Source organism: Tiliqua scincoides, chromosome 6 (genome assembly GCF_035046505.1).
Source record: "Tiliqua scincoides isolate rTilSci1 chromosome 6, rTilSci1.hap2, whole genome shotgun sequence".
NCBI classification, from domain to species: Eukaryota; Metazoa; Chordata; class Lepidosauria; order Squamata; family Scincidae; genus Tiliqua; species Tiliqua scincoides.
This window is the reverse complement of record NC_089826.1, coordinates 37,009,946-37,019,929: the sequence shown is the minus strand read 5'-3', so window position 1 is coordinate 37,019,929 and position 9,984 is coordinate 37,009,946. Positions and strand designations below refer to the sequence as shown.

At 44.0% G+C, this 9,984-nt stretch overlaps 1 pseudogene; it reads left to right on the top strand.

The window, feature by feature from the left end:
• The first annotated feature begins 5,879 nt into the window (after window positions 1–5,879).
• On the top strand, window positions 5,880–5,993 carry LOC136656413 (5S ribosomal RNA; annotated as a pseudogene).
• The last annotated feature ends 3,991 nt before the right edge of the window (window positions 5,994–9,984 follow it).

Here is a 9,984-nt window from a genome sequence, read left to right as displayed (position 1 = left end):
GGGAAGTGAGCTGGATATGGGAGCAGACCAAAGGAACCCAGAGCATAAAATCAGAAAAGTGCCTAATAAGAGGCTGGCGTGCAGTAGCACAGTCTAAAGGCTGAAGGCCCAGACAAAATTGGTAATCCTTTTAGGGAGCCAGTGCTGAACCTAGGAGGCCCAAACCAGCCAGCTGGGATTGTCCTGCAGTTGGGGAAAGAGTTGGGGAGGTATAGAGGGGGGTTCCACCCCGAAAGAAGAGCCCAAGGCACACCCTACAGCCTTCATTGCCAATTCCAATAGGCTGCAAAGGTATAACCTGTTGCACAGGATGTCACACATAAAATGGTTGTGCAAATTTCTTGTTTACACACTTGTGCAACTGCATATGGAACCCTGTGAAAGGCCTCCTTATGTCCACAAGTGTCTTAGGATACAACCCCACTGTGTAAAGTATTGTGGCTTTTGCAATTGTCAATGCCAACCTCATGCAAAGGAACAATACCTGAAATATTCAGAAATGTTCTGGAAACCTTGAAGGCATGGAATGTCAATGTGAGATTTCCTCTGTTGCAATACTGAAGCCCCATTGATTTTGAAAACAGTGAGCATCCCATCTCCACACTGATGCATTGGTGTTTATTCTTCTGGGTGGTATTTTCAGACAGAAGTGTATATTCTCAAAAGAGATTGGTTGGGAAAGCTCTTCACAGCTGCAAATACAGAATGCGATCCAGAATGACTAGCAGTTTCTCATGAAACTGCATTTGAAGCCTGAATACTGTGCAGACCTCCACTATGTGTACCTGCACCGAGATGACAAAGAACTTCTAAGTCCTAGTAGCTAAGTGACGGGTAGACCAATCCTAAACTGCACTGTTGCAGTGAGATTGCATGGCCTCCACTGTATCCAGCACAGCTTTGGAGCAGTCTGGAGGTCTCCTTGGGGTAAGGGGATATTTTTCCCCTTACCTGAGTACCACCCCAGCCTGCCCAATGGGGCTACCCAGATCTGCATCTGCTCTGTAGGTCTGAGCAGGCCCATGTAGCATGTTTAGGCCTGGAATGAGTGTTAGGATACAGTAAGGGCTGCTCTGCCATTCTCACCCCTCCCATACCCGATCCACTCTCCTCCATCCAGAACCCCCCTCTCCACCTCCATTTTACCTTCCCGTTGCCCCTCTGCCACCAGGCGCTCCACCCACCTATGCCAGTGGCCAATCAACAGGATGCAGCGTTGGCGGGGCAGCGCAGGCCTCTCTGCCAGCCCTGCTTACTTGCTTGGTGTTGCAATGTGCCTTGTGGCACATTGTGACACCCCCCACCAGCACAGCAGCCACTGCACAAGCAGAGTGGTAAGTTTGGATTGCGCTGTGAGCTATTAATCAGGAAGTCCCCAGTCCACATCTTGCATTTGCCATCTTGGTGACTTTGGGCAAGTTACTCTCTGACCCAGCCCCTCTATCTGTCAAACAGTGATAATAATACTGACCTGCTTTACGGGATTGTTGCAAGGATTACAAGACGAGCACATGAATGTATGCTGTGCACTTTGCACATTCAAAAGCACTATTTAAATGCTAAGCATTAGCTGTTATTATTCCTGCACAGATGCCATGGTTACAGCATTCCATCGAAACAGCTTTCCTAGGAGAACATTGCAAGAAGTTAAGCAAATGTGACATGTTGAGGATGTTTAATGAGAACCACAATTACTTTTGAACAAATCACACCAGGAAAGCTTTGTGCTGTTCCTTGTTTATTTGTTTGTTCCTTTGTTTGCAAAAAGATTAGTTGTCAAAATGAATTGTTTATGACAACTTCATCACAGGAGTCAGTTTGAGTTAAAATTGTACGATGTGCTCCACATTTTTAAATTGCAGTTAATGAGTTAATTATTCCAATTCATCCATTGATGTCATCGAATTTTCTAAATGATTGGTATATGAACACCAAACAGTCGAACAGGAAAAGTGAGTCTTTGGGGGAAATCAAAGAGTTCCAAGTGCAACTGAAAGCAGCAGTAGACCTCCCCAGCCCCGCACCCAGGGCAAAGGTCCACGATAGCACCCTCCTGCAGGCTACTGCCGCCCCCTGTGCAGAAATCTTCCCCCCATTCACCTGAGACTCACAGAGCCTCACACGACCTCCACCTGCTTCAGAGAAACCTCTGTGAGGTTCCCCAACTCTTTAAACTGTGCTTCCAGAAAACTGGAAGCATAGTTTCCACCCCTACTGGGAGCCTCAGAGAGGCTTCCACAGGGTCCTGGTGCCTCGCGCCTGGGGCCTTTGTCACATCGGACCTAATGGTAGGTTCGCAACTGCCTGAAAGCATGAATGGAACTCCTGCACATGCAGACTGCCCCATTGCACGGCAGTCATACCTATGAAAACAGCTTCATCCATATTGTTCAGAGGCCACTGACAAACATGCTTACTATGTACTGTTTCACTACCTTTACTAAGCTGCTACACAGGATCTTTGTGTGTCTATGTTAGACTTTTCCAACATTGAAATGCACATATTTGGTGAAATATAGCATGTTATATGACTGATGCGGGTGAAGTGGCTAGGGCAAGAGTGTCAAATATAAGGCCTGCAGGCTGGATACGGTGCCAAAAGCACTTAATCCAAGACCCATGTTAATTGGGCTGTCCCAGCACTTCTCTTTTAGCAGCACTGCTTCTGCTGAGGATCTGGGAGAGAGAAACGTCACATGGCCTTTTTTTTTTTTGCACACCATAACTGATCCTATTCACTTTGTTCATATTTTAATCCACTTTTAGAATTATGTAAAGACCAGGAGGAGGTCCTCGGGCAGGAGGTCTGGTCTAGAGGGTAGAGCCTCCGTTTGCCTGAAGATAACATCCACAGGTTCGAGGCCACCAGCACCGTGAATGGCGAGACCTTGAAGCAGCTGACAAGCGGAGCCAAGTTAATCCACCTGCTCTTTGCTGTGAGTGAAGAAGCGTCTTGGCTGCCTTCCATGTGAGAGATGAAGGAGCTGCTTGTCAGCTTGCATGGAAGGAAATCGGAGGCCAGAATTTGATACCAGATCAAAAAGATCCATCTGAAATGTTGTGGTTCTTGAAAAATAGAACCTTTCTTTGGTTGTAAAAATCCCTACCGGGATTTAGAACTACCTGCCTATGTAAACCACCTTGAATAAAGTCTGAGGAGAAATCTGACGACCAAGAAAGGCAGTATATAAATACATGTATTATTATTATTATTATCATCATCATCATCATCATCATCATCATCATCATCATCATCATCATCATCATTATTATTATTATTATTATTATTATTATTATTATTATTATTATTATTATTATTATTATTATTAAAGAGTAGTTCAATACTATCCCTCATCAGTCCAGAACAGTCAGAGCCACTGTGTGCTGCATGATATGGTTGGGGTGGGGAGTAACCAGTCAGTCTGGGAGAAGTTAATTAAATTGCTTACTTTCCAGCAAGCCACCTGATCACCAATGGGTCACCTCAGACCCTTGCCAGTGATTTTGCTGGAGTAAGTCTGAGGAGACCCACTGTTGGGGTGTGTTGGGCTGGGAAAGCAGGGATAGCATCCCAGCATGTGCTGCCACCACTGGGACCCACTTGTCCCACCCTCGAAACACCCCCTGCCCACCTTGATTCTTCATCTCCTGCCTTCAAACTTCCCCATGCCACCACCTGTCCAGCACAAGTGTGATCTCTGGCAGCTGTGGCCCACTCCCATAGGCACAAGTCCTCTGCCATTTGGATAATACCGACTTATAGCAGCAGACCAGGACATCTGCCATCTGAAGTGGCCTGTAGGATTGGGCTGTCAATCCTGTTTAATTCTGTTTTCCCGTAGTCATTATAAACCAGTATTGTTACAAACACATTCCTGGTTATTGGCAGCTGTTAGACTGAAAGGTACAGTGCAGATTCTACCAAGTGAGTGCTTCATGTGGAACTAAAGATTAGTTGTATTACTCTTAAAAATGGGCACATGAGTTTTCCACTTAGGAAATATGTTCAATTATTTATGGGAAACACACACACACACACACACACACACACACACACACACAAGCCACAACAAAGACCTGAAGTAAAAGCTTTAAAAAAACAAAACAAAAAAGGATTTGGAATAGCTAGTATTATTTCATCCTATGCAAGAAAGTTTTAATTTAATAAAAATCATTTTTCTATAATGTCATTATGCACCAGCCAAAAATGCGAACAACACAGCCATTTAAAAATAATAAACCGGGCAGCCTGCTGGGAAAATGATGTGTCAATTTTCAACGATTCCTTTAAAAAAATGCTTTGGTTCCAAACACAGTAAAGCTAATTAATTTACAACATGCGCAATGAGATATTCTATATTTGACAAGCGACTGTTCCTCAACAGTATACAGAATTTCCCCAGCATGTCTCCACCATTGCGCACAGCAATTGGAGTCATGCTATGTCATGTTAAGGGGAAGGGTGACACTGCTGAAGTGCCTTCCTTTTTGCCAGAGGGGGAAATTTGCCATGCACAGTGCTTTGAGAACCACCAAAAGAGCCCAGTAATAGTTTTCTATATATCTGATATCTTATTGAATACTCAGGTCGAGCACATCTTGAGGTAAATCCACAAGAGGCTGGGTGAGAGGAAGAGAAAGAAAAAAAAAAGACACTGTATTATTTTCTTACTTTTTTTAGCTGACTCAATGACTTTTTATTATCTGAAACTTCCTCTATAAGTCTCCCCTGATTGAGTGACATTTATAAGAGGTTCCAGACTTCTAATTCAGATAACAAGCTGTTCACGAGTTTCGAAACAGCCCCTAAGTCTGTTTCGAGGTTGCTGACAATCTTTTTTTTCCTTTTCGAGAGATAATGTCAAAATAGTCAAGACTGGAGAACAACACAGGTCAGAGCATCCTTTAGGGATGACAGCCTCAAAATCTATTAATTTGTTGATCCCCCCCTCCTAAGCCAGCTGTACATCTGTATCGTCTATGAGTGGTGAAGCAATAGGAAATGCTGAATTTCTTCCAGACATCTAAAAAAATATTGTAGCTATGTTGTCAAAACATTTTTGGGTATTTTATCGTATAAATCAATGTCTCACTCTCCAAAAGGATGAACAAAAATAATGACCAAAGGTTGACAAGGGCTTGTGAAATATCCTGGAAAAGAAGGGGGGGGGGAATCACATTTTTTAGTTAGTTAATGAGATGTTTTGTCATTTCCTTCCTGACAGCAACTACTGATGCACCCAGGTCAGACAACAGAGAGCAATTAATGGATATTATCATCCTGGTTGTTCTAAGATTTTTTATTATTATTATTGTGGCAGCTCAATGAAAATTATGATTGTTCAGAATGAGCCAACAGGGTTAACAGCCTTGTCACGTTATCTTTGGTGCTGAGCCAGGAAACACATAGACATTGATTTTGTTCTATTTACTGAACACCAGATTTATAAAGTGCATGTCAGAGGGCTGTTTGAACAACAGACAAACAACCTGAGACATTCCATCTGTAAATACTTGTGAATTGGAAGGTGAGATTATACTGTGGGATTTGACTTGGTAAAAAATGAGGTCCCTTATCGAACAGAGGTGTTGTGTCTACACATGCTCTGAGGCAAACGTATTAATGTAATTACCAATAATAAAATACTACAGTTTCAGGGTTTGCACATGAAAGCTGTAGCAGTTTGCACAGTTGTGCTCTTCCAGGTCACATGCACTAATATGACTGTATGTCTCACTGGTGTCACTAAATATTCCAGAAGTAGTTTGATCACCTTTATAGATGCTATCCAGACAGTACAAAGTGATGCACTTTAAATCTGGACTAGTCAGATTTCAGCTGAGCACAGTGTCCAGTTCTGTACACTATACTTTAAGAAGGATGTAGTTACCCTGCACATGCCCAATCTCATCTGATCTTGGAAGCTAAGCAGGGTCAGGCCTGGTTAGTACTTGGATGGGAGACCGCCTGGGAATACCAGGTGCTGTAGGCTTATACCATAGTCTTTTGAGACTGAAGGTTGCCAACCAGAGAAATTGGAAGATGTTGAGAGAGAAAGGACACAGGGATGGTTAAAGATCTGGGAAATAGTCCTATGAAAAAAGGCTACAGAAACTGGGTGTGGTTAGCCTAGGGAAGACCAAGAGAGGATATGATAGCACTCTTCAAATACCTAAAAGACTGCTACACAGAAGAGGACAAAAATATGTGGTCTGTTGTCCCAGAGGACAGTACTAGGGCTGCAGTCCTATGCCCACTTTCCTGAGAGGAAGCCACATTGAAGACAATGGGGCTTGTGCTGCAGATGTCATAGGCTTAAGTTATAGGTGGGTAGAATACAGTGGAACATTGGGATAAACTTCTTCAGTGTTTGACAATTGAATCAATTACTCCCGGGGTAGCAAGTTTCTCCCTCACTGATGGTCTTCAAGCAGAAAGAACCACCAACTGTTAGGGATGTTCCAACTCTAGATTTCTTGCATCAAACAGACGGATGACGAGATGGCTTGCAAGACCTCCTCCAACTTTTTCATAGTCTCGGTGACTGCAGAGTCTGATTGCAAAGACTGTTGAAATAGCACAGGAATAAACAACTCTGTTCTTCTCACAGACAACTGCAAGTTCCAGCGACTGAGGAATCAGAGAGGACCTATGTGTTTCCATCGTTACTAATGAAATGTCAGTGGGCTGCCAGATTTCTCCTTTTCGACGAACAATAAAACAGTAACAAGTGCCTTGACTGCATATTATTGCTTAACATTCCTTGCTTAACACACACAAACACACAAATGTGATCCATGCAGCCTCAGGAAAAAAAATAAAGTTAAAAATGAGCATTGCCATGTGGGGTGTTGCATTTCAAGTCAATTGTTCACATAAGTGGGATTTTTATGTGACCCGTGTCATCCACCTCCAGCCATTAAGCCTGAGAAATGCAGCTTTTCTGAAATTGTTTTCGTCGGTGTTAAGAATATAGTCTATTACAATAATAACAGTGGTACCCTCTGGGTGGCATTTCAGGATGAATATTATCATCCAACTCCCACCTTAAACCCCACCCAAGGCACAGTGCAGTAACGTGATAATGCAGTGCCTGAAGGAACTGATTGTGGAAAATATTTAAGGGAGAAAATAACATCTTGATGAGAAACATAAAAGAAATGCCATAAGGAGCCCATTCATATTTTCAAGTCAGAAAGCGGGAAGATTTTTAAGCATCTCATTACTAGTGTTCTTTACTCTACTTCATGGGCTCCATCAGTCTCCTCCGCAGTCCAAGGAGAAAATGGGAGGCTGTAGGAAGGGGTGGATCCAGGGGCGATGGCGCACACTGGATCCTATCCCCTTTGGCAGCAGCCACTCCACTCCTTTCTTCACTTAGACCTGCACCAGTGAAATCACTAGTGCAGGTCTAAGGAGACCCATTGTGGAGTGGGAGGTATAAAGGAATTAAGGCCCTGATCCAGACCTGTTCATACAGGCTCAGTGCCGGTGCGCAGTGTTGCAAACCTGCCATCAGGCACATCTGCGACATGTACTGCCCAGCCAGTGTGGGTGCTGGCTCAGCGTGGAGGATGGACAACAGTCACCCGGGGCTCTAGGTGAGTGTCAGGTAGCAGAGAAGTGAGTGGAGGTATGGGGGAGGCGTTCCAAGGTGGGGGAGGGTGGGGAGAAGGTAGTGCAGGGGGAGGGAGTGGAATGGGAGGGGGCGGGACCAGCAGAGCTTAGGTAAATATCTGGCACAGAGTCATGTAGCCCCACTGTGGGGCATCTTACCTTCCCCCTGAGGAGCCCCAAGCAGTTGCTGCCGGCTGCCCGGCATGCTCAAGATGCCCAGCAGCCATTTTGGCACTGCTGCATTCCTGGGTGCCAGACAGCTCAGGATTGGGCTGTTACTCCTTTTGCCTTTCAAAACCTCCCCCCCCCACTTTATACAGTTTGTGTCATTTTGGTACATCTTCACCAGCTGGGTGGAGGAAGGATAGGACTGGGCTGTAAGTGACTAAGGGCCCAATCCTTTCCAAATTTCCAGCGCCAATGCAACCACAAAGTAAGCCCCGAAGTAAGAGAAACAAATATTCCTTTACCTTGAGGTTGCCTCCATGACTGCCCCCCCCCCACTGGAGGATGCAGCACACGCCCCATTGGCACAGCTGCATCAGTGCTGGAAATTTGGATAGGATTGGGCCCTATAACCACTGTATAGAGATTTTTTTAAAACATATTTTTAAACAGATTTACAACATAATTAAATAAAAGGCACATTAGGGAAGAAAGGAAAGGAATGTAGCAAGAAAACATGGATTAGGCAGGATCAGGAGACATGCATTTAATGTAGCTGCAGCAAAGAGAGCTTGAATAATAGGCTGAAAGGCATTCCAGGGGTAGGAGGCTGAAAGGGAGAAGGGATGTAGCCAGAGAGAATAAAGATAATTTTCAGCTTGATACCAGCAAATGAGATTTTCAAGGCAGATGCATATAGAGAACCAAGAGAAAAATACCATATAAACAACACCCAGAAGGTATTTGAAAGTAAGTAGTCATGACAGATGGGCAAGGATTTCCAATCTTTAGTTAAACCCTTTATATCCTGCACATCTGTCCTAGAGAGAGCACCAGAGTGGCTCCAGAGCAATTACCAGGGTTTCAAACCATCTTAATTGTGTCTAAGATTCCCCCACCACCACTAAGACAACATGAAGAAGACTACTTGGACCTCTTACCCTATGATAGGAATGGCCAATCTGCATTGTGTAGGTGGCTCATAGAGTGATAGTTTGTGGAACATCTGGAAAGAGCAGGATTGTTTTGGACATGTGATTGTATTGCATACGGTCCTACCAACACTCCTATATTCCCCTTCAGCACTATATTGGTGTCTGATTTTCTGCTTAGTAGACTGGAAGTAAAACCACTTCAAGCACAGATAGAGATGGATATGCTGCCTGTGTATAGCAATGTGTGCTAGAATGGCTGTAATTTATACTTTATCCGGTGGCAGACTTGCCAAAAAGGTTGGTCCAAGGACAGTGCTTCCCAAACCTTTTAGAACCAGGACCCACACGACACACTATCAGGACCATCTAGGTTTACCAAATATTTTTCAAAGGAGATATAGAAAGACTTTGTTTGTTTGTTTGTTTGTTTGTTTGTTTGTTTGTTTGTTTGTTTGTTTGTTTGTTTGTTTGTAATAATAATCAGAAAGAAAGACCTGCAAATATATATCTCCCTATATTTAGACACGCTTGCAAACTGCAGGATCTCAGTTCAGTATCTGATTTCTGAATAGCTTCATGGCTTGAGGGCCTATCCCACTTTCCAGCTCCAGTGTAGCCACAACACAGTCCCATGGTAAGGGAACACATGTTCCCATATCTTATAAAGGCCCCAGTCTTTATAAAGGCCCTCCACCACAGGATGTAACACACCCCCCACTGGCACAATTGCACCAGCACTGGAAAATTGGATAGGATTGGGATCTGAGGCATTTAGTTATCTGACCTTTCCATCACCCATTGGCAACCCACCAAAAAACAGGTTGTGCCCCCCCCATGGGTCCCGAGTCGGAACCACTGCCCTAGGACAACTACCATAGGATGTCACTTTCTGAAAAAATCTTGAAATATAGAAATAAAAAAGAAATAATTAAAAACATAGAATCAGTCTACATCCTTTCTATCCTCTAGTGCAGCCATTTTCATCCACTGTGCCGTGGCACACTGGTGTGCCGCAAATGGTCCACAGGTATGCCACAGGAATTTGGGGGAAGGTCAATTATTAATGGGGCCAATGGGAGATGTGCGCCCCCCACTGGCAGCATGGTGTGCCTTGTCAATTGTCAAAAACCTGGTCAATTGTCAAAAAGCCTTGACCATTTTAGTGCCTTGTCAATGAGCTGTGAGATGAAAAAGGTTGAAAATCACTGCCGTAGTGGAAGACAACTCCTATTTCACTACAGTTAAAGTTGCTTCAACCAGTTCTAC